Source organism: Emys orbicularis, chromosome 2 (genome assembly GCF_028017835.1).
Source record: "Emys orbicularis isolate rEmyOrb1 chromosome 2, rEmyOrb1.hap1, whole genome shotgun sequence".
Lineage (NCBI taxonomy): Eukaryota > Metazoa > Chordata > Testudines > Emydidae > Emys > Emys orbicularis.
This window is the reverse complement of record NC_088684.1, coordinates 199,629,845-199,653,199: the sequence shown is the minus strand read 5'-3', so window position 1 is coordinate 199,653,199 and position 23,355 is coordinate 199,629,845. Positions and strand designations below refer to the sequence as shown.

General features: G+C 43.3%; 1 protein-coding gene across 1 annotated transcript in view; it reads right to left on the bottom strand.

Annotated features, from left to right (window-relative positions):
* LOC135874647 (cytochrome c oxidase assembly factor 1 homolog) overlaps window positions 1-23,355 on the bottom strand; it is a 74,464-nt gene that overhangs the window by 41,685 nt on the left and 9,424 nt on the right. The window lies entirely within an intron of this gene.

The following is a 23,355-nucleotide window of genomic DNA, read 5'->3' as shown; positions in this document are numbered from 1 at the left end:
GAGAGAATGTATCCTAGTGGTTTTCCCAGGACTGGCTTAAAGTACCATCAAGAATAACCGGAAACTGTACTTCAGTAAAGTTTGCTTGATCACGGACAGAGCTTTTTATCTTTTTACATTTCATTCTAGGTTTGTTTCTCCTTTTTAAAGGTGTCATCATTAAGGGCTATTAGGAAGTTGCCTCATGTTTATGATAGAAGTACAGTATGCAGTAATCATAGGAGGCTATTGTTCAAAACACAACCATATACGAACACTTCAAGAATCCCCTGGGCTGTAACTCAGAAGAATGTATTTATTAGCAAACTCTTGTTTTTAAAAGCTTCGAATCAAGACATAGGTCTTTTCAGTGCTAGACCCACTTTACAAACCATAAATTCTGCAGTGTGCTGATGTGAGACTCTGCTTCAGTAATAAAATTGTTTGTTCAACTACAAAACTTCCCCCCATCCACCTCCACTGCTAATCAGAAATCAAGATGAAATAGCTATAGAATGATGCGTGTGTTTCTCTTAAACTATCTGTCAGATGTCAAATAAAAGCATCAAGACCTATTTCCAAATCTACCATCTTCTTAATTAGGGAACCTGGCCCACCAATGTCTGGCTACTCTGCAAAATTGGGCAGTGGTGTACAGCAGATATCATGGCAGTTAGCCATGTGGTTTCTTTGTGGTGTTTTCCCAGATCTCCCTAATTCTCAAAGCAGAAAAACAAACAAGTCATTCAGTTTCAATGATCCAACATTACAGTTAGCCTCCAGCCCGCTACGAGGCCTTACTCTACATTTATTAAGCAGGAAATGTGTGAAACACAAAAATGAATAAAATACTGTCAGTTATTCTTGTAAGGGGATTTTCATCCTATGGAGAAGACAAAAGGTTATTTCATCCTCTGAAATGCTAGTTTTTATTTGACACTTTCTTTATGTTATAATGAATCTTTCAGTTCTTTTCTCCTCTTGTGCTTTCTCTAATAAAAAGTACCATAAACAGGCTACTAAGAGAGTTGGGTTTACATCTGTAACTAAATGAGACATAGGAGCTTTCTCTTCTAATACACTCATTGCTTGCTGCCTCAAGTAAAGTCACCTCTGTAAATGAGACTGTATTGCAGAGCAGTTTTAAAACTCTTTTAGTGCACAGTAAAATGCTGTCTGCCAAAGGTTTCTTAATGTAAAGCCACCTTGTAATTCACAAAAAAAAAAAAAAAAAAAAAAATCACAGAAGTTAGAGGTGGCAAAAACCAACAATACCAGCTGATCCCCCTGATTATATACTTCATGTCATCAGTACCAGCTTATTCTCCTGATAATATACTACATATTAAGGTGTTCTTCTATACTGTCCCACTTGTGCATGTTCCTTCCCTTCCACTCCACTTAAGAGCTTGTTGTCTACACTAGAGCTTTTGGTTGGGTGTCTATAATTTCCGTATAGGCACTCAGACCAGTTTGTTCATAGTCATGGCTCACCAGAGGCTGAGCTTACGAAGAATCACAACCAAGACACATGTTTGTCTCCTAGACCAAAGATTTGTTGAGTGTATACACTAGAATTTATTGACATGTTAGTTAGCTTGAGCTAGTTGATTGGCAATTAAATTTAGTTATAACATCTGGCTAAATAAAAAACACACACATAGTGAGTACAGTCTTCACTGCAGCTGGGAGCAGGCTTCCTACCTTGAGTAGACACAAACACAAGCTTCACACTGCTCAAACTAGAGTGCTAAAAACTACATACTCAGGCTGCTAGCCTGAGCCACCGCCCATGCTGCTCCCAGCAACACTGCCATTTTTAGTGTGCTAACTCCAGCAGAGCTAGTGTGTGTTTGTCTGCTCAAGCTGGGAAGCTGCTCCCAACTGCAGTGTAGACATACTGACACACACCTAAAGCTGCTAACTAACAAATTTATTACAGTGGTCTGTTTCTTCAGCAATTCCAGATGAGTTGCTTCCACTGGCTTACGGAATAAATAAATCTTGTACCTTTGTTATTGAGAAGTATAGCTCTATAGATAGGGAGGGAGGGGGGTTCATTTTGTTTTGGGTTTGTTTTTGTTTTTTTAACATTATGGGAAAAGGGAATTTAAGCTTGTGTTTAGTCATTTCAACATGACAAAAAACACACGTGCAGTGTGATCTTTTGGCTTTCTGGCAAAAAGACAGAAATAGGAAGTCTCTCTGAACTAATGGAAAAGATTAACGCTTTACTGATCTCCTGACTAGGACAAGTTCTACATTGTTACCTGCCTGTAACCCCTCCTCTTCCCTCTCCCTCCTGCCGTTTTAATGGAGTTGGAAGAAGTTAAGAGCAGATTTTGGCCCAGTATGCAGTTATAAAACACACAGGTCCCTAGAGCTACAGGCCACTTACTAACAATGACACCAATGTACATGATAAACAATACACAGCATTTGATTCCCAAATTTGGAGGGCTTTTTTAAAATTTATATTGAAAGTCTCAAGAAAAAGCTTTGTGATCATCATTACGCAAAGAGTACAATGCCTGGTCTTGAAACATACATCAAAGTGATGAGTAAAAGATTGGGTTGTTTTTTTTTACATTTACGGCTTTACACTGATCATAAATATAAAGGGATTTTCAAGGGATTAAAGATTCACTTGTCAGCTGCTGTGCCCTTTTAATAAGCCTCTTAACATCTACACTGACAGAAATGCATGCCCCAGTTTTGCAAAGGAGACTGCCTCTGTCTGTTTCATTGTACTGTTACAATGTCATGGAAAAAGGAGTGAATGCAATGTTTGCTGCCCCCTTTCGGGAAATATTCTATAAATAGATTTTCCGCGGGCATGGGCAGCAGAACGATTAGCTCTTTAAACACTACTAGGGCTTTGTCTACACTGCCAATTGAACGACAAAACCTTTGTCGTTCATAGGTGCTTAAAAAAGCCTTCCTGACCTCCCCTCCCCCCCGGAAGACAGAAGTTTTGCCGCGGCAAGTGGCAGTGTAAACGGCTCGGTGCCGGCAGGAGAGCTCTCCTGTTGACAACGCGAACCCCGCTCGTAGGGGATGGAAGTAGTTTGTCGGCTAAAGTTTACACTGCCCGACTTTTAGTGACACGGCCATGTCGCTAAAAGCTGTGTGGAACTCAGTCAACTTGGGTTCAATTCCTAGCTCTGCCAGAGGCTTCCCATGTGACTTGGGCAAACCACTTAAACAATCTGTAAAATGGAAATAACTACACTAGTCTTCTCCCATCTTTTGTAAGCTCATTAGGGCAGGGACTCTCTCTCACCATGTGTTGCTATAGCACATAGCACAATGGCCCCTCCATTTTGCTTGGGGTCTCTAGGTTCTATAATAAGAAAAAATAAATAACATTCCCTTTAAATGTTAACTAGACAATATTTTTAAACTATTTAAAAACAACTACCCACAAATTATGGAACCACCAAGCTACACACTAAAGTTCACCCATTCAGCCACACTACTTGGATTGCTTCCCATCCATCTTACCTCCTGCATTTCTACACTGTAAGTTCTCCAGGGCAGGTGGTATGCCTTCATACACCTTTTGCATCATACACTAATAATATAGTAACATAATAGAGTAAATAAAAAGTGGATTTTTGACAGGCTATAGCTATTTCTATGTGATTACTTTTCTGGCCTGGCACCAAATGATTTGACACCTGTGATTTCATAACTGGAATCAACAAAGTTATGAAAGCTAAAAGCAAACATGATATACTTTCTCATTTCAATACCACTGCTTGGCAGCTATAGTCCAAAATCAATACTAAGATTAAAAAATATAGTGGAAAAGAATTAGACTAGATATTTAATAATTCTTTTCCATATCTACCTTCCTGCCAATACAGGATTATTCCCTACCATGTGTTTTCAGGTGTTTCGTCCAGCCTAGTTATAGAAGTTTACATTCATTTCATTTATATCTTTAATATACTACTCAATCCAATGGTCTTGGATGCTATTATGCATAAGGAACTTTAAGTTAAACTGTTTATTTTCCTTGTTTCAACTAAAAGACCCAGTAGAACTGGAGCTGCTACTGTATTCATATAGGCTCTGATCCAAGCCTGTTGGAGAATTTGGGAGCCTTTGCATTGATTTTACTGGGCATTGAAGTGGGCCCATAACAAAATATAGAAAGTGAAGACACTTCATATAAGACCTAAACAGGCTTCAGTCAGCAAAGAATAAAGAGGATTAGCTGTCTACAATCCAAAAGCATATTATACCACATACCTCTGAAACAATTGGCTACCAGCCTTTCACTTGTACAGAGATGAAGGGTCAGATTAATTCCTGGAGCAATGCCACTGAATTCAATATAACACCAGGAATTAATTTGGTCTGGAATCTGCATTATGTTAAAGGCTCACTCAATAGGGTGGAGGGTGAATTCATCAGCGGTGGAAGAAGATATTTATATATTTTTTTCTGTATTTATAGAAAATAAAACACTTTCTTTTTAGCTGCAATTTAGCCCTAAAGAGAGATCCACGTGGACTGAGTTGAGATTTACGGGTTTTTCCATAGTGCATTTTGTGTGTGTTCACTTTCCTGGGATATTGTATGTCTATTTTTTCCACTTACAGAAAACAAAAGGGGTGGTATTAAGTAAAAACATACATTTAAACCTCAACCTTCTATGACTGGAGCAGGTGGGAAGCACAGTTTTCAAATCTGGACACGTTTGAAAACGGGACTTACAAAGACAACTTCAAAGTCATAGTTTTATTATTACAACTCTTGCACAACTGGGCAAAAATTTTGTACAGTAAATTGTAATCCAGAACAAATGTTTAAGGCCAAGTTATAAAATATACAATAAAGCTGAGTGTTACTGAAATGCTGACACAATGCTACAGCATCATATACTCAGAGTAATTCTAATTTTGTTTTAAGACTGTGGAAAGCTGTACAGCATCTGATCTAGGATTACTTTAAGGGTTGTGCTAATTTAAACAATGCAATTCAAAACAAAAAATGTGGTATAGTAGTTTTAATTCTTCCCACTCTGTTAGATTTATAGCTGACTTTATAAGCGAACCGGACATTGAGCATTCCAGAACCAGACTTTTTTCACTCACTGCATATCTATGGGAAAGTGTTCACATCGCACCACTTTGTTTTAGAACAGGGGTAGGCAACCTATGGCACGGGTGCCAAAGGTGGCACGCGAGCTGATTTTCAGTGGCACTCACACTGCCTGGGTCCTGGCCACCAGTCCAGGGGGCTCTGCATTTTAATTTAATTTTAAATGAAGCTTCTTAAACATTTTGAAACCTTATTTACTTTACATACAACCATAGTTTAGTTATATATTATAGACTTATAGAAAGAGACCTTCTAAAAAGGTTAAAATGTATTATTGGCACACGAAACCTTAAATTAGAGTGAATAAATGAAGACTCGGCACACCACTTCTGAAAGGTTGCCGACCCCTGTTTTAGAATGTATAAAATGTGCCATAACAGCTGAATAAAAATAAATGGGCTAATGTTATTAAAACTCTGTAATTTACAGCAGTGCCAATCAATGATTAAACTCTGTTTCTAATGATTCCTCCAATAATCTAACTATATTATTACCCTCTCAAGCTGACTATATTTACCCAACATTGTAGCCTTTGGAAAGCATTTAGGGCCAATCTTGCCCCTCAGTCACAGAGAAGTCTTGCGTCTGAACAGGTGCAGTTCTGCTGTGTGGTATGTGGAAAGCAGAAGCTACTGGTTCTGTTCACCCCTCCAATTCAAGGAGAAGGACACAAATCACAAGGAGGCTACTCCAGCTGTCAGGCTGGACTGGCTCCTCTAAGCTCCATTGCTTGTAGAGGAAGGACTCCTTTCCTCCAGCCCAGTACATTGCAACACACAGCCCAGCTGCTCAGGCTGCTGGCCAGGGCCAGGACTGTCAGTCAACTAGATCATGGAACCAGAGGAATAGGCCAGTGTTCATTACAATAATTTAGCAAATGGAAACAATCAAAAGCTGTGGAGCGTTCAGATTCAGGGACTGTCTTTGAACTGTGTTGCATTTTCCAGATTTTCAGGGAACGTTCCTGCCCTCTGAGCCATGTGTGAACTGTTTGGTCATTATTTTTATATATTCTTGAAATGCCATTTCTATGCTTTCTGGTTGTGAGGGAACTTTAACAAAGTAAATTTCAGGTCCTGCGGGGCCAAATACTGGCCGGCAAGTGGTTTCTGTCACACTGAAGTCAGAATTTGGCTTACTGATCCAACTTGTGGCCTGAATTTGGCTCACTGAGTATGCACCAGCCACCAGTGGCAGCAGTCACCAAACTACATCAGCAGCTGCCACAACCTCCATTGGGAGCCACTGAGCCAAACATCTAGAGAAGGAGCTGCGGAAGGATCTGCTGGCAGTAAACCACAAGATGCTTCAAGGAAAGCTAGGCCATGGGGCACAGAGGGAGAGAGAACTAGAGTGGGCCTTGTTACAGGAAAGGAGGCCAGAGCAAGGACCCTGCCTGGGAAAAGAGGCCCTGGAGCTGCTCAGGTTGGAGAGTGGCTAGAAAATGGCTGTGGGGAAGAGTGAAGGGGACTTATTCCATAGCTGGCAACCCCTTATTAATCTGAGAGGAAGCAGAGAGAGGGACTGGAAGGAAGATGGCCTCACTAGCAAGATGTAGCCCACACTATGAAAATGTTTGGGAGCCCTTGCTAAGGGGAACTGAACGCAGGGCTAGCAATCGGGTCTTCAATACTAAACTCACCTCTATCGCTGACTAATTCTGTGACCTTGGATAACTTGTTTTAACAATGTGTGGCTCAGTGTCACCACCTAAAAAGAGGGGCAATACTTTACTACAGCACAGGGTTGTCTTATACAGTTTAATTAGTGTTTATATAGTGCTTTGAAAATTCAAGTGTTGAGTGTTGCTACTAGTGTAACTATCTATTATAGTGCATTAGGAATTTAGTTCTATTCTAGAGACCTGTGCAGAAAATGAATGTAAATAGAATATTAATGTCTAACAGGACAAAGAGCACCGAGAGGGGTATTGTATGTGAACATCCACCTTTCATCTTAATAATATTAAACTTAGACAACTTATTACTTACCTGCCTCACAGGGTCATGATTCTTAATTAATATTTATAGAGTATGTTAATTTTCTGATGGAAGATGCTATACAAGTACATATGAGCAATCCAGTGTAAAAATCAATGCCGATCTATTACTCACACAGATTGCTGGAGGGATATTTATTTCATTTCACATTTGAAAGGAGAGGTAGGAGACTAAGGCTGAGGAAAGTGTCCATTTGAATCCCACTTGTCCTGCAGGAGGGGAGAATTTGTTTTGGTTTGCTGGGGATTTTTAAACCAGAACTCCAATTTTCAGTGGAATCTACCGTGTAGTGCAGGAAATCCCCTGCAAGACAAGAGGAAATTTTAGTGTCTGAGGTGAAATCCTGGCTCTACTGAAGTCAGTAGCAAAAATCCCATTGACTCCACTGGGGCCAGGATTTCACCCCAGGATTGTCCTTGTTCATGCCTTCCTATACAGACACTCCCCAACTTACGCAAAAAAAACAAAACAAAAAACAAAAAAACTAGCTTACGGAACTTACAGAACTTTTTCCGAAAGTGCGGATTTGCGTAAATCGGGTTTGCGTAACCCGGGGAGCGTCCGTAAATGTATGTGGCAATTGATATGTAACTCTTCTTGTGTTGCAGGGTTTCCTGCTTACGGTTTGGGTTCAGGAAAAAAGTTCATCAGACCGGGGCTAGTGAGCCACAATGCAAAGCGAGCTGCTCACCCACAAAGTATTCTTCTAGTACCACAAAAACAACAAGGAGTCTGGTGGCACCTTAAAGACTAGCTAACAAAAGCTGATGCCCAAATAAATCTGTTAGTCTTTAAGGTGCCACCAGACTCCTTGTTGTTTTTGTAGATACAGACTAACACGGCTACCCCCTGATTCTAGTACCACGTACATTTATAATCGATAATTCCATTGGGGTAATTAGTTTGGGACTTGAGCCTGCTCCCCTTTAAATCAGGAGCAAAACTCTGTGACTTACAAGGGAGCAGGATTGAGATATTTGTAGATGTGTAATTGGAAACAAGTCCCCTGTTTTTAGTAAAACGTATATACTTCCTGCTAGAGTTCAGCTCACCTATCAAAAACATTCTGAGAGACAAGGTGAGGGAGATATCTTTTTTTTTTGGACCGACTTCTGTTGGTGAGCGTGTCTCTCTCACCAGCAGAAGTTGGTCCAATAAAAGATATTGCCTCCCCCACCGTCTCTCTCCAATATCCTGGGACCAAGACAGCTACAAATACATTGCATGCAAAAAACATCATAGCAGTTTTAATGGAATCTATACTGAATCCATCAGTGGGGGGAAGGAAATACATTTGGACCTAGACAGCTGACATGTACTCATGCAAAGCCTGGAACACATGCTTGTGTTTCAGAATTGAGGCCCCAGTAGGCATCCACAACAAGAAGCCAACTTGCTGATCCAGTTGCAGCCTCCCAAGACAATCCTTTGGATACCATGATGCTGGAACATTTTCCCATTCTTTAGTAACCAAGCCCCCAGATACACCTATAATACAGCCACACTAGACTGAAGATGTGTGAGTTAGTATCACAGTTATTCACACTGACATGAGCCCAGCTGTCTGCTGTTGCCAGCACATCAATGTGCTCCCTGTACTGAACTCAGAGATGCGGAATTTTAGAAGTACTAGTCATTGCAAACTACATTTTAGCAGGCTTTCCAAATACATAACCCAGGAAACACCATATTGCACAAGAGCAATAGTCCATCTAACATGATATCCCGTCTCCCACAGTAGCCTACACCAGGTGTATTGAAGATATAAAACCCCTAACACTACTAAGTCATTCTGCCCCCCTCTCCCTCCAGCAGCTTTCTAGTCTTACTGATGGGAAGCCTTTAATTGTGCCATACAGCACACTGCACAATATTGCATTGCTTCAGAAACGGAATGTAAATAAACAGCTGTTATTCCCCTTCTTGTATTGGCAAAGCACCAAAAATAATTGAATATTTATAGTAACAGCAGACTAATCGGTTTTTTGGGAAGCCAGGATGAAATTGGGGAATTGTATCTCTAATGAAAATACTTATTGATAACCCTTAAGCAAGAATTCCTCCCCCAAAATGCAGCTGAATTCGGTGTCCCAAACATCCTTTATAACTACTGCATGTACAATAGTAGCCAATCATCAGTGAATTACACTGCATTCCTGGTGGAAGCAGTAGGGAGCATAATACCATTGACTGCAATATTTTAACTCCTGCTTTAGGGTCAAATGTGGCTCCTATTGAAGTCTATGGGAGTTTTGCTAACAGGATTTGATACTTCAAGAAGCGAAGGAGAATCAGGCCCCCATTATTTCATACTGAGCTACCACTGCATTCCCAGGAGCTAATGATATTTAAGTATTGACATTTCAACAAAATATACATGTTTGGATGCAATATGAAGATATCTTAGGGTTTTACCCATTATAGTCAGTGGGACTTTTGCCTGTGCAAGAACAACATGATTGGAGCCTAAATCTATAAGCAGAACTCTGACCCCATTCCCCCTCTACCTTGTTACTTTATTTCCAGTTTACAACAGCTTTAAAGGACAGAAAATCCATATGTAGTGCGGCGTTTCATATGTTTTATGGTGGTCCCTGCTCAGAAAACAGGAACAGAATGAAGAATCTCCTTCCCCATTTAGTTTGATGAGAGTTTTAAAAAAAAAATCTTTAAAGTCCTTATTTTAAACAGGAAAATAAGTCCAGCTTCAACAGTGGGGGAACTGTCTCCCTCTGCAGGTCTAATTTAAAAAAAAATTGCAAGCACCATAAAAGATATTTACACACAAAATACAACTTCACATTATATAAGAAAAATCCTACCCTTGCCTTCCAAATCTGATACATATTTCTCTTCTAGAGATGAACACCTACATTCTTCCGACAATCAAAACTTATAATTATTTGTATTGCTGTAGTGCCTAAGGACCTAAATCAGGAGCCAAGATTCAGTGTGCTAGGCACTTCACAAACAAGGAACACAAAGACAAGATCTCTGCCTCGGAGATTTTATAATCTAGGACTTTGCCAATAAGCATATGAATAGATCAACAGACGAGGGGGGGGATGAGGTAGGAAAGCAAGGCAAGTTGCTTTTTATTTTTAACTGCACTACTCAACACACACACAAAAATATACTTTGCACTTATACTGTTTTTGTCTAGAAGTTTCATATTTAAACAGATTTCGAGAACTATTTGATAGCAACTATATATCATTCCAAAAATTACCCCATTATAGTATACCGCATTTTAGTTTTTCTACATCCAATATATCAGGAGGTCTCAACCTTCTTCTTTCTCAGGCCCCCCTAACATGCTGTAAAAGCTGCACGGCCCACTTGTGCCACAACAACTGTTTTTCTGCATATAAAAGCCAGGGCCAGCATTAGGCAGTAGCAAGCAGGGCAATTGCCCAAGGCCCCATGCCATAGGGGGCCCTGCGAAGCTAAGTTGCTCAGGCTTCGACTTCAGCCCTGGGTGGCAGGGCTCGGGGCCCTGAGCTTCAGCTCCATGCTGTGGGGCTTTGGCTTTATGCCCTAGGCTCCAGCAAGTCTAATGCTGGCCCTGCTTGGTGGACCCCCTGAAATCTGCTCGCAGTCCTCCAGGGGGCCCCAGAACCCTGGTTGAGAACCATTGCAATATAGAAAAAAAATGTAAGAGGAAAAAAGTGTGAGCTGAAACAGCTTAAAAAATAAAAAGCCAAAGATGGGTCTAAAAAACCCCACCCATGGGTGAAAAATCCACACTCCACTGAAGTTAATAAGAATTTTGCCACTGACGTCAGTGGCTCCAGGATTTCAGATCGAAACTTCAGAAAAACGTTAGATTCAAACCTAAATGTTGTAGCTCGAGTCCTTCTCTACTAAACAAAGTCTCTTCCTACACCATTCAAACGTTTTCACACAGTGACCAATCCTGTGAAGTACTGAGGGCTGGGTCCTGAGCTATTCAAGTCAATGAAAGTTATCCCACTGACTTGAATAGGTGCAGGATCAAGCCCTGAGTACGCTCAGCTCCCACTGAATACACTTCAATGACCAGTCCTGCTCTTACTGAAGTTATTAGCCAAATTTCCACTGATTTCAACGGGAACAAGATCAGGTCCTTGTACTGAGAATAAAACTTATCTCGCCCTCTCACCCCCCAAAAAACCCACCCAAAACAGAACAGTTTTTTCCTCTTTGCTCTATTGTTGTGAGAAGTAAGGATCAAATTCAGAGGCTAGTCTAAAAGTCCACAGTGATCTGCTTGTGTAACGTATACATACTCACACCCCCTTAGGTTTAGTCACTCATTTATACATAGTTACCAATGTGCGTTCACACTTCCCCCACCCTTTTCCCATTACATGTGAATTTGGGTCACAGCACCTGAGTGAGTCTAAGGGTACATCTACATGGGGATAAAAAACCTGCAGCTGGCACAGTCAGGTGACTTGGGCTCAGGTTCCAGGGCTGACAAATTGCTGTGTAGATGTTCAGGCTTGGTCTGGAGCGAAGCTCTTGGACTCTCTACCCTTGCAAGACCCCAGGGCTCAGGCTCCAGACCACGCCCGAAGGTCTACAGAGAATTTTTAGCCCCTCAAGCCTGGGTCATCTGACCCAGGCCAGCTGCAGCTGTGCCGCGGGGTTTCTATTGCAGTGTAGGTGTACCCTAAGGGAACACAAGCTGGCATGAGACAATGTAACAAGAAAAGCAACTTTTATTCTGTTTTTGCTCTTCAGCATGTAAGTTACACCAGCCTAAATTCCATTACAAGCCAGCAAGTCTGTGTCATTAGGGAAAGGAAGCTGGACCAGAAAGGTGTCTAACTTGCACCACCTCTTTATTTTCCATGTGTGTACTGATAATGGGGTGGGTTGTATTTGGAGAGCTGGACAAAGAAAAGGGAAGAATGACATACAGCACCTTAACTTTCATAGGCACACATGCATTGCCATGTTGGATCAGACCAGATCCGTACAGTATCCTGGCCTCTTGACAATGGGCAGCTTCAGAGGAAGGCGTAAGAAACCTGCAGCAGACACCTCCCGCCCCCATTAAGTCCCATCTTCATCGCTAATATTGAGAGTGGCGTAAGCCCTGAGGCATGAGGTTTAATATCCTTTCCAGAATTTATCAATCAGCATTAATTGTAACTCTGTATATTCTTGATATCCATATTAATGTCCAATCTCTTTTTTGAATCCTGCTAAGTCCTTGGCCTCAGCGACTGCTAGGTTAATTTGATCGAAAACACAGTGGATGGTTACAATTTGGATCCACCAGCTTTGACTATGTCTCTTTACACCAGTAGCCTAATTTTTCCTATTCTTTTTTTAAAAACCCAAATAAACTTAAACCACCACATTTTTTTTAAATGATATTGCAATGGATGTTTCCAGCCGTGGAATACTGATGTGCTAGATGCTTCCGAACACAAAAAAACAATGCAGACTTGTTGGTTTGATTGAATTAGACCATGGAACTCCTAGCCAAAGAACCATGCATCCATTTTTGTCTTTACTATTGCATCCATACATATAACTCATCACCATGCATGATAAAATGTAAAATTGACTCTGCCTTAAGTATTAGAGACGCAGTCAAATCTCATAAGTCAAGTTTTATAAGTTGGTCACTACAAGGATCCTGGAGAAACCTTATTTCTCCCATCAACAAGTGTATTGTAGGCAACCGGATTAGGGAGACGGTGTTTTGCCTTCCTCTGGAGCACCATTTTTTTTTTTTGGCTCCTGCCAAAAAAACAGGATACTTTACTGTCTCTCAAAGACCTCTTGAAGCCAACCAGCAAAGAGCACAGGGATGCAAAGGGTTACAGGGATCCTCTGGGTCAGGTATTTACATTCTAGTTCACCAGAGGGCCTCATGTAAGCTTTCTACTGAAAGTCTGGCCATTGTTCTCTTTGTGAAATGGTTGTGTGGATAATACCTAAGGAGATAGGTATGTATATATTGAAAATTATGTTCTCAAGGCCTCGTAGTAAAAGGTGACCTAGAGGTGACCTGCCTTAGGATTGGTTCCACTAGACAGGAGATGGGAGATTCTTATCTCCCTGGCTGACCATTGTATGTCTTACAATGAGAGTCTAGCTGCCTACTGAGTCAAATGCTAATGAAGAGATTGCAGGGACTTCTAGAGATGAAATGAACAGGAAGAGGTGAACAGCGTGGGGGGGAACAAGAGGGAGTCTGTTTACAGGCAAAGAACAAAGGACTTGTTTAATATATCTAGGGGTGTAAAAAGATGCCCTGACATCCTTCATCTGGGTAGACAAGTTGCCAGCAGGCTTGATCTGATGGAAGGAGGGTCTCAGCCATCCTTGTTGCAAAACACTGTGAAAAGGACTTGGGGGCAGCAGCACCTTAGCAGACAAGAGGGCATCTTGTTAGTTTAAGCTTTAGAAGGAATGTTATGATTTTATTTTATATGAAACCCTTTGTTTCCATTCATCCTACTTGTTCTTTGTTAAATAAACATTCTTGTTTTCACTATAAACATTGTCACGCTGTCAGGAGTGACTCACAACCCTAAGTGCCAATGTCAGGGCAGACTGTCAAAAAGCAGGGCAGAAACCCCAAACTGGTTGTATAGTCTATAATTAGGTTTCGCCAACCCAGTAGCAAGTGTGTACTCCTAAAGCACTATAACAGTCTTACCATGGAGTCACAGATGGTCCCCTTGGGCATTCCAATCTAACTTAGCAACCAGGCAAGCTGAACTATAGAATCATAGGACAGGAAGGGACTTCAAGAGGTCATCTAGTTCAGGCCCCTGCACTCATGGCAGGACTATGTATTATCTAGACCAGTGGTTCTCAACAGGGTGTGTGTGGCCCCCTGGGGGTCTGTGAACACTTTCAGGGGGGCAGCAAGGCCCTGTGGCTAAAACCCAGAGCCCGAGCCCCAGCACCTTCGGCGGGGCTGAAGCCAGGAGCCGTGGTGTTGAAGCCCCGATCCTCAGCACCCCAAACGGGGCTGAAGCCGGGAGCAGCAGGGCTGAATTCCGGAGCCCCGAGTCCCGGTGCTCCCCACCGGGCAGAAGCTCTGAGCCCATGGGCAGAGTTGAGGGGATACAGGGGAGTTGCACCCTCCCCCGCCCCAAAGAAAACAAACTACAGTGCAAGAGCAGGGCTGTCCCGGGGCAGATCCAAACCCCCCTCTCCCTCCACCTCCTTCTCTCCCCGCCCCCCGGCCAGGTCGGAGGCGGAAAGCCAGAGCTGGGCAGTGCGGGGCTGCTGCTGCTCTGGCTGGTGCCATGGAGCAGGCAGACCCAGCGTTCCCTCCCCTCCTGCTGCTGCAGGGGGACGAAGCTGCTCCTCAGCTCCCAGCCCCCTTTGCTCACACAGTGGTGAGAGCCACCTGGGTGGGGGGACCCGGCTCCGTGGCTGGCAGAGCCCTCGGGGAGCAGGGACCGCAGGGGAGCCGTCCCGGCACACAGCCCCTAGCTACACCCATCCCTGCACCCTGAGCTACCCTCCCTGCCCGCATACAGCCCCTAGCTACCCCGTCCCTGCACCCTGAGCTACCCCTTCCCTGCACCTGGCCTGAGCTACCCCCTGCCTGCACACAGCCTCTAGCTACCCCCTCCCTGCACCCTGAGCTACCCCTCTGCCTGCACACAGCCCGTAGCTACCCCTCTCCCTGCACCCTGAGCTGTTTTCAAACTTTTTGAGCTGAGTCCCCCACCTTTGAATTATAATTTTTGGTTCCCCCCCACCCAACAACCCAGACGTGTTGCCTGCTGAGGTGAGTCAGGAGGTAGAGGTGGCACTCCCTCCTCCTCCGTGTGGAGCTAGCTCGAGCCCCGCTGGCCCCTGCCTTCCCAAAACAGAAGTCAAACTACACCTATGCCCAAGTCTCCAGCCCCCCTCCCCGCGTCCACTGCTGGGCCCTGGAGTTTTTATAGCATGTTGTGGGGGGCCTCAGAAAGAAAAAGATTGAGAACCCCTGATCTAGACCATCTCTAGCAAGTGTTTGTCTAATCTGCACTTTAAAATCTCCAATGATAGAGATTCCACAACCTCCCTAGGCAATTTATTCCAGTGCTTAACCACCCTGACAGCTAGGAAGTTTTTCCCAATGTCCAACCTAAATCTCCCTTGCTGCAATTTAAACCCATTGCTTCTTGTCCTCTCCTTAGAGGTTAAGGAGAACAATTTTTCTCCCTCCTCCTTGTAACAACCTTTTATGTACTTGAAAACTGTTATGTCCCCTCTCAGTCTGCTCTCCTTCAGATTAAACAAACCCATTTTTTTCAATCTTCTCTCATAGGTCATGTTTTCTAAATCTTTAATCATTTTTGTTGCTCTTCTCTGGACTTTCTCAAATTTGTCCACATCTTTCCTGAAATGTGGCATCCAGAACTGAGCACAATACTCCAGTTGAGGCCTAATCAGCACAGAATAGAGCGGAAGAATTACTTCTTGTGTCTTGTTTACAACACTCCTGCTAATACATCCCAGAATGATGTTTGCTTTTTTTGCAACTGTGTTACACTGTTGACTCATATTTAGCTTGTGATCCACTATGACCCCCAAATCCCTTTCCACAGTACTCCTTCCTAGGCAGTCATTTCCCATTTTGTATGTGTGCAACTGATTGTTCCTTCCTAAGTGGAGTACTTTGCATTTGTCCTTACTGAATTTCATCCTACTTCACTTCAGACTAGGGCTGTTAAACGATTAAGAAAAATTAATCACGATTAATCACGAGATAAAAAAATAAATCACAATTAATTGCAGTTTTAATCACACTGTTAAACAATAGAATACTATTTATTTAAATATTTTTGGATGTTTTCTACATTTTCAAATATATTGATTTCAATTACAAACAGAATACAAAGTGTACAGTGCTCACTTTATATTATTATTTTGATTACAAATATTTGCACTGTAAAAAACAAACAAAAGAAATAGTATTTTTCAATCCACCTCATACAAGTACCATAGTGCAATCTCTTAATTGTGAAAGTGCAATTTACAAATGTAGAATTTTTTTTTTTTACATAACAGCACTCAGAAACAAAACAATGTAAAACTACAAGTCAACTCAGTCCTTCTTCTTGTTCAGCATGTTCTCTGGAATGGTGGTCAAACCATGAAGGGGCATACAAATGTTTAACATATCTGGCTCATAAATACCTTGTACTGCCGGCTACAAAGGTGCCATGGGAAACACCTGTTTTCACTTTAAGGTGACATTGTAAATAAGCGGGCAGCATTATTTCCTGTAAGTGTAAAAAACTTGTTTGTCTGAGCGACTGGCTGAACAAGAAGTAGGACTAAGGTCTGAGCATGCCTACTAGATCAAACCCCGCAAGGAAGATAGGGACTAAGTCAAATGCCGTACAGAAGTTTATTATATCTACTATATCTATAAAAAGCAACAGAGAGTCCTGTGGCACCTTTAAGACTAACAGATGTATTGGAGCATAAGCTTTCATGGGTGAATACTGCGTCTGACGAAGTGGGTATTCACCCATGAAAGCTTATGCTCCAATACATCTGTTAGACTTAAAGGTGCCACAGGACTCTCTGTTGCTTTTTACAGATCCAGACTAACACGGCTACCGCTCTGATATATCTATACAGTTACCTTTATCTACTATATTTGTGATCTCATCAAAAAACTATCAAGTTTGTTTGACAAGACCTACTATCCATTATACTATGTTGATTGGCATTAATTATGCTGCCATCCTTTTATTCTTTACTCATTTCATCCCATATCAGCCTAACCAGGATTTGCCCAGGACTGAGGTCAGGCTAACTGGCCTATGGTTACTTGGGTGATCCTATTTACCCTTTTTAAACATTATGATTGACACTATTCCTAAACTGCCAGTAAAACAATTATGTCTACACTAACACCGTGACATTCCAGCTGGCTTAGCACAGTGTTTCAGCTCCTGGGAGATATTTTCTCCTGAGTGTGGGTGTGCCAGACAGTTCTGCAAGGTGTGTAACAATAGGGAGGAATCTACCTGGCCTCAGCTTTACCTCACCCCTTACTGCATATATACTTCAGAGACTGTAAGTAAAGCAGCAAGCAGCCCTTTGAAAGCCCCTCCCTGCTCCAACAGTGGTCCTAAACGTAGACTGATATGGATGGAATACAGGATTAGGCAGCAGCCTACTGCCTTAGCCTGCTTTTTTTCCTATCTGCATGGGGCTCAGCAACAAGAGTATACAAGGGGTCTATAGGCTTCTGGTGAGTAGGCAAAATAGAGAGTTTAAAAAAAAAAGTGGGGGGGGAAGGTAGGGGAATGTAGATGGACAGAAAAAGGAGGGATGACTGCTACTGCTGGGAGGTGCCGGGGTGGTACGAGGGGACATGGAGGATGCCCAGACTCAGAGATTAGAAACTACTGGGAGGAGCTTACAAAACTGTTCTGCAAAGCAGAAACAGCCACAAATGTTTCAACCTCCTGTCTGTCTATCCATTTTCTTGGCCTGTTATCATTAGGACAGCTGAGCACCTCATGGCATACCTGATTATAGCCAGATAAAGTATTTGTTTCTGTAGTACAGTAACAGTAACCACATAAAGATAAATGCCAGAAGCAATCAGTCTGAAAAGACAACATATAGTGGCAACTGTAAATTACTATGAAGTCATTTTACCAATGAGTGCCAGAGGCTGGGACTGTACCTTAATGTTTGTACAGCATCTAGCACATTGCAGGCAATAATAATAAATTATGGCGTTTGAGACCAAAAATCCAATAGTTTACCCCTTTTATAAAGAAACCAGATTGTGTTTATATTATACAGAATATGTAACAGAAACACATAACATTAATATAAAATCAGTGTCCTCTATCATGCAGTAAAAGTAGTTCTAAAAATAGGATACATTCCAGAAACAAAGAATAAAATCTAAAGCTCATGGTGCAAACAGGCAACAATGCTACAGTTTGCTCACAGTGGAAAATAAATTAAGATAATGTAACACCAATTTAGTCTAAGCTTTATCTGTATTAGTAAAGTTACATACATGAGCACAGAGGACAGAGAATTTGCCAAGAGAAAAGCCACTCCTGAGAAACTATTTTCTAAACCAATTTCAAATAACTCACAGGCCTCAAAAATGAAATGCTGCCAGTTTACACCTCTAACAAGCAAGTATTCACAAGTCTGATCAGAATGAAATAATGATTAGGGCCGAGTGAATAAACTGATAAAATAATTCAACCTCTTTCTTATTGTAGTCAGTCTATGAACAGCTCACTATTTCCTTGAATGTACTGGTTATTCAAAACTATGCATACTTCTAAAACTATAGCTTGCTCATGAAACAGTTTATTGCAGGTGTGGTTACTAGTTGAGATTGGTTATATAAGTCACATCATATTTTTGTTCCCCAACTGGAAGAACCTGCAAGCACTTCTGGATACCGTATTCACACACAGGCTAACTGATTCTGACCTGAGCTCTTCTATGCCACTCGGGCAGACTAAACAGGCCACTCCAGACTCAGAAAAAGTTCCCTTGGCACAGGAGCAATTTAGAGCAAATATAGCCCTTGGTATAGGGGGTATGCTGCATGCAGGGCTGAAGACAAATCAGGGTAAGATCAAGGTGTAGTGCTGAGCACTAGAAGAGATTCCAGGATGCAGCAAAGGGAGAGCTGCCATATATTAAAGCAATCTTATGAGTTACTCTAAGGGTTTGTCTTCGCTGCAGAGTTAACTAGAATTATCTACACTCGAGTTACTCCTCTTGAGTTAGCCTAGCTCAAGTGCCAACAGCCACACTCTGAAATAACACTCGAGCTACATAGATTGATTGAGTTAGCAGCTGATGCAGTCATAACTTGAACTTTATAACTAAGGTACGTTTATGTCACAGAGGTCATGGAAGTCACAGAATCCCTGACTTACAGAGACCTCCATGACATTCTCTGCTTCAGCCCCAGGGGCAGAGAGACTGGAGCTGGCAGCCAGCAGGGCCCTCTGCAAGGTTCCAGTGACGGGTGACAGCCTCCTGGGGTGGCGCCTTGGGTGAACGGCTAGGGGTGTCCCATTTTCTCTTTGGGAAATATGGTCACCCTGCAGCTCTCAGACGCCGTGGGAGGAGGACTCCCCCCCCCCTCCAGCTGCCGCAGGCAGAGGGGAACCATTGAGCTGCAGCAGCAAAAGTCACAGACAAGTCACAGCTTCCGTGACTTTGTTTATTGCCCATGACTTGTCCGTGACTTTTACTAAAAATAACCATGACAAAATCTTAGCCTTATTTATAGCCTATACACCTCAACCAGCCAGCCACCTTGAGTTAAGGGAATCACTGTACTCAAGGGTCTCGAATTAGGGACAACAATCAAGTTAACTGCAGAGAAAACAGGCACCAAATAATGCTGCAATTATCAGACCTCAGGGCTGCTCTACGTTATGTGGGAGGCCAGAAATGGGGGGGGGGGGTGCAAATGTAAAGCCACTGTCTCCTCCTGGCCCTGTGCTTTCTATGCTGTATCTCTTAAGAGGTAGGACAGCATTTGTCCTATTGTTTTGAAAAACACCTTTACAAGAACATTCAGGCCAGTAGAACTTTATCACCTGGAAGTTTGTGAAAAGTGAACATATGAGGCAGGACCAATGTTGCAATGATCTAATTTAAAATTTCAAATATTCACAGAAATCTTTTTGGACTAATTTGCCCTGCCCTTCTATTGCTACAATAACCTGTACAGAAAATGTGTCTTGAAAACAGGCTAGTAAATTGACTATACATGCCACAATTCTCAACAAATAATAGGAATACTCTTTTTAGATGTACCATAGATCAGTGGTTCTCAACCAGGGGTCGGGGGCCATGAGCAGATTTCAGGGGGTCGGCCAAGCATGGACAGCATTAGACTCACTAGGGCCCAGGGCAGAAAGCCAAAGTCCTGCTGCATGGGACTGCAGCTTGAGGTACCAAACCCCAGCACTCGGGGCTGAAGCCAAAGCCTGAGCAACTTAGCTTCACAGTGGCCTCTGTGGTGTGGGGCCCCGGGCAATTGCCCTCTTGCTATCCCCTAACACTGGCCCTGGCTTTTATATGCAGAAAAACAATTGTTGTGGCACAGCTGGGCCATGGAGTTTTTATAGCATGGGGTGGGGAGCCCTCAGAAAGGAAAAGGTTGAGAACTCCTGCCATAGATGATTTAATATTTGCTCCTCTGATAATGAGGTTTTGTTTTGGTTGTGGGCTTTTTTATTTTTACAGTTACAAATGTTATTTTGATGTTTGTACAACTTTCCCTTTGTCATCCACTGGACGATTACCATGGACTCCTGGAGGCTGCTGCTAAAATTTATTTCTAGGCCATTCTAACTGACATTCCTAGACATAAATCACAGACTTATTTAATATAAATGGTGGACTACTCTGTTAAAATGACATGTTCAGCTTCTAGAGAGGGATATGAATTATGAAATAATACATACAGTAATTACCCATGCAACCTCCTTGAGCAACTCCAGCACTGCAACAGGAAATTAGAAAAAGCTATAAAATACTGATGAAGGGTTTTATTTTGCTTCTAATCCTGAAAGCTTCTTATCTCCATCTTCCACATTTATTTTTTTTAATACACAATATTCCAAATAAGAGTTTGTCTAACCAAAAAAATGAAATTTATTAAGTTCCTCTAACCTTTTCACCTCCATCTATATATACACATCTATCTCAAGAGGATTTTCAGTTAGGAAATAAATGCAACAATTTAAGCTGTTAATGTAATGTAATGTGACAGCTTTTAAAATCTGAAATTAGCATTTATCAAAAAAACACTAGAAAAATAACATGCTGTGATCGTTGAACAAGCAATATACACAGTAAACAAGTAAATAAAACAGAAAAAGCAAAGCAGAAGAAGCTAAACAATGGGAACTTTTTTTTGTCTTATGATGTACATAAGAGAAAAATGCAGGAGGTTTTCATGTTTTTGTGGCACCATGCGTGAAGTGAAAAAAATAGCTTTGCTTTTAAGAGATTTTAAAGTTAAAATGGGGAGGGGCAACAGTGAGAGAAAGAAAAGGCAAGCAAAATGGAAGACTCAATAGGTTAGGAAGGAAGGAAGGAATCCCTTGCACCTAAGCATGGACATTGTAGTAGCTTACATATGATGTATAACAGGCTTTAAAAGATTAAACTTGCAGCAGAAAAATGGACAGTTTGGGATTGGCAGTAGAAATCCCCCTCTAGTGGTCACACTGGGGTTTATGAGATGGATCAAATTAAAAATTCTCCCCATTTTTCACTGGAAATTTTCAGAAAGAAAATAATTTTCACTAATATAACAGAAAAATATATTCCAAGACCCTGAATCTCCATTCACACCAGTGTAAATCAGGAGTCATTACAATAAAATCAGTGGAGTTACAACAGTGTAAAAGTTGTGTGAAATCTGGACCTTTATGCCCACTTCAGTATTTTTGGTTTCTTGAGTGTTCATTTTTAATTTAACAAATGACCATAGTGTGATAGGTTTTTTTGCTTAATAGTTACCTTCTACAAAGCAACACCATAGGCAAGGTTTATTTTAAACAAAAAATTAAGGTTGTCCTGGGAACCTTAACATTGAATTATTTTAAACAAATTATTGTACTGCCTTATCCTCTCAAAATGCTAGACCGGGGGTCGGCAACCTACGGCACGCATGCCAAACACGGCACGCAAGCCGATTTTGAGTGGCACGCTGCCAAGGTCCCGGCCCCCAGCCCCACTCAGCCCCCCCCCCCTGCCCACTGCTCTCCCCTGCCGGGGCAGGAGGCAAAAGCTTGGTCCTGCGACAGCCAAGCTTCCTCCCTCCCCCGCTTCTTCCCCCAGTGTGGTGCTTTCCTGCCCCTCCTCCTCCCCCTCCCTCTCCCTGCGCCGATCAGCTGATGGCCCTTGCGAGGGAGAGCGGGAGCGGGAGCGGAGCAGAGCTGAGCGGCAGCGTGCTCCATGCTCCGTAGAGGAGGCAGAGAAGAGGTAGGGATGGGACCTTGGGGAAGGGGGTGGAACAGGGCAAATCCCTTCCAGCCCCCTGCCATATGCCGCTCAGGGTAGGGGGCTGGGAGCACCTCCACGAGCTGAGCACCCCAGCCCTCTGCCCTGACCCTCACACACACACCCAGCCTTCTGCCCTGCACCTCCACACCCCTGAACTCCCCCCCACACCCAGCCCTCTGCCCTGTACCCCCACACCCCCCAGCCCTCTGCCCTGCACCCCCCACACCCCCAGCCCTCTGCCCTGCACCCCCCACACCCCCAGCCCTCTGCCCTGACCCCTGAACCCCCACACACACCCAGCCTTCTGCCCTGCACCTCCACACACCCCCAGCCCTCTGCCCTGACCCCTGAACTCCCCCCACACACCCCAGCCTTCTGCCCTGCACCCCCCCATGCCCCCAGCACTCTGCCCTGACCCCTGAAACCCCCACACACCCAGCCTTCTGCCCTGCACCCCCCACACGCCCCCAACACTCTGCCCTGACCCCTGAACCCCCACACACACACCCAGCCCTCTGCCCTGAACCCCCCCCCCAGGTCTGGGCAGGGCCGGCTCCAGGGTTTTGGCCGCCCCAGGCAGCCAAAAAAAAAAAAAAAAAAAGCAGCGATCGCGATCTGCGGCGGCAATTCGGCGGAAGGTCCTTCGCTCCGAGCGGGAGTGAGGGACCGTCCGCTGAATTGCGGCCGAATAGCTGGACCTGCCGCCCCTCTCCGGAGTGGCCGCCCCAAGCACCTGCTTGCCAAGCTGGTGCCTGGAGCCGGCCCTGGGTCTGGGGTCCCAGCTGCCGGTGTAACGGCACGAAACACAACCCTCCCATTTTGCAACTGGGTGCGGATTCTGCCACGCAACGTGACAGTTTGGTAAACAGTTTGTTAACTTGCTACCGCCTGTCCATGGGGTTGCGAATCAGGAGGGATGGGGTATGTGGTCAAAAACAATCCCGATCTGCTTCTTGACCAGAGTGGCCAGTTTGTTAAACAGTTTGTTAACTTGCTACCACCTGTCCATGGGGTTGCGAATCAGGAGGGATGGGGTATGTGGTCAAAAACAATCCCGATCTGCTTCCTGACCAGAATGGCCCCTTTCATTGAATTTGTGAAAAGGGAGGTAGGGTTTGGGGGAACGGAGCATGCCCCTGAGCCTAAGGTGAGACCAGAGTGGCCCCTTTCATTTTTTCCACTGGCTTCCTCCTTGCTTATTTCCAATGACTTGGCTGCTCATGCACCTGTCACTGGTCCAGGGATGGTTGCAAAACGGGAGGGATGGGGTTTGTGGTCGAAA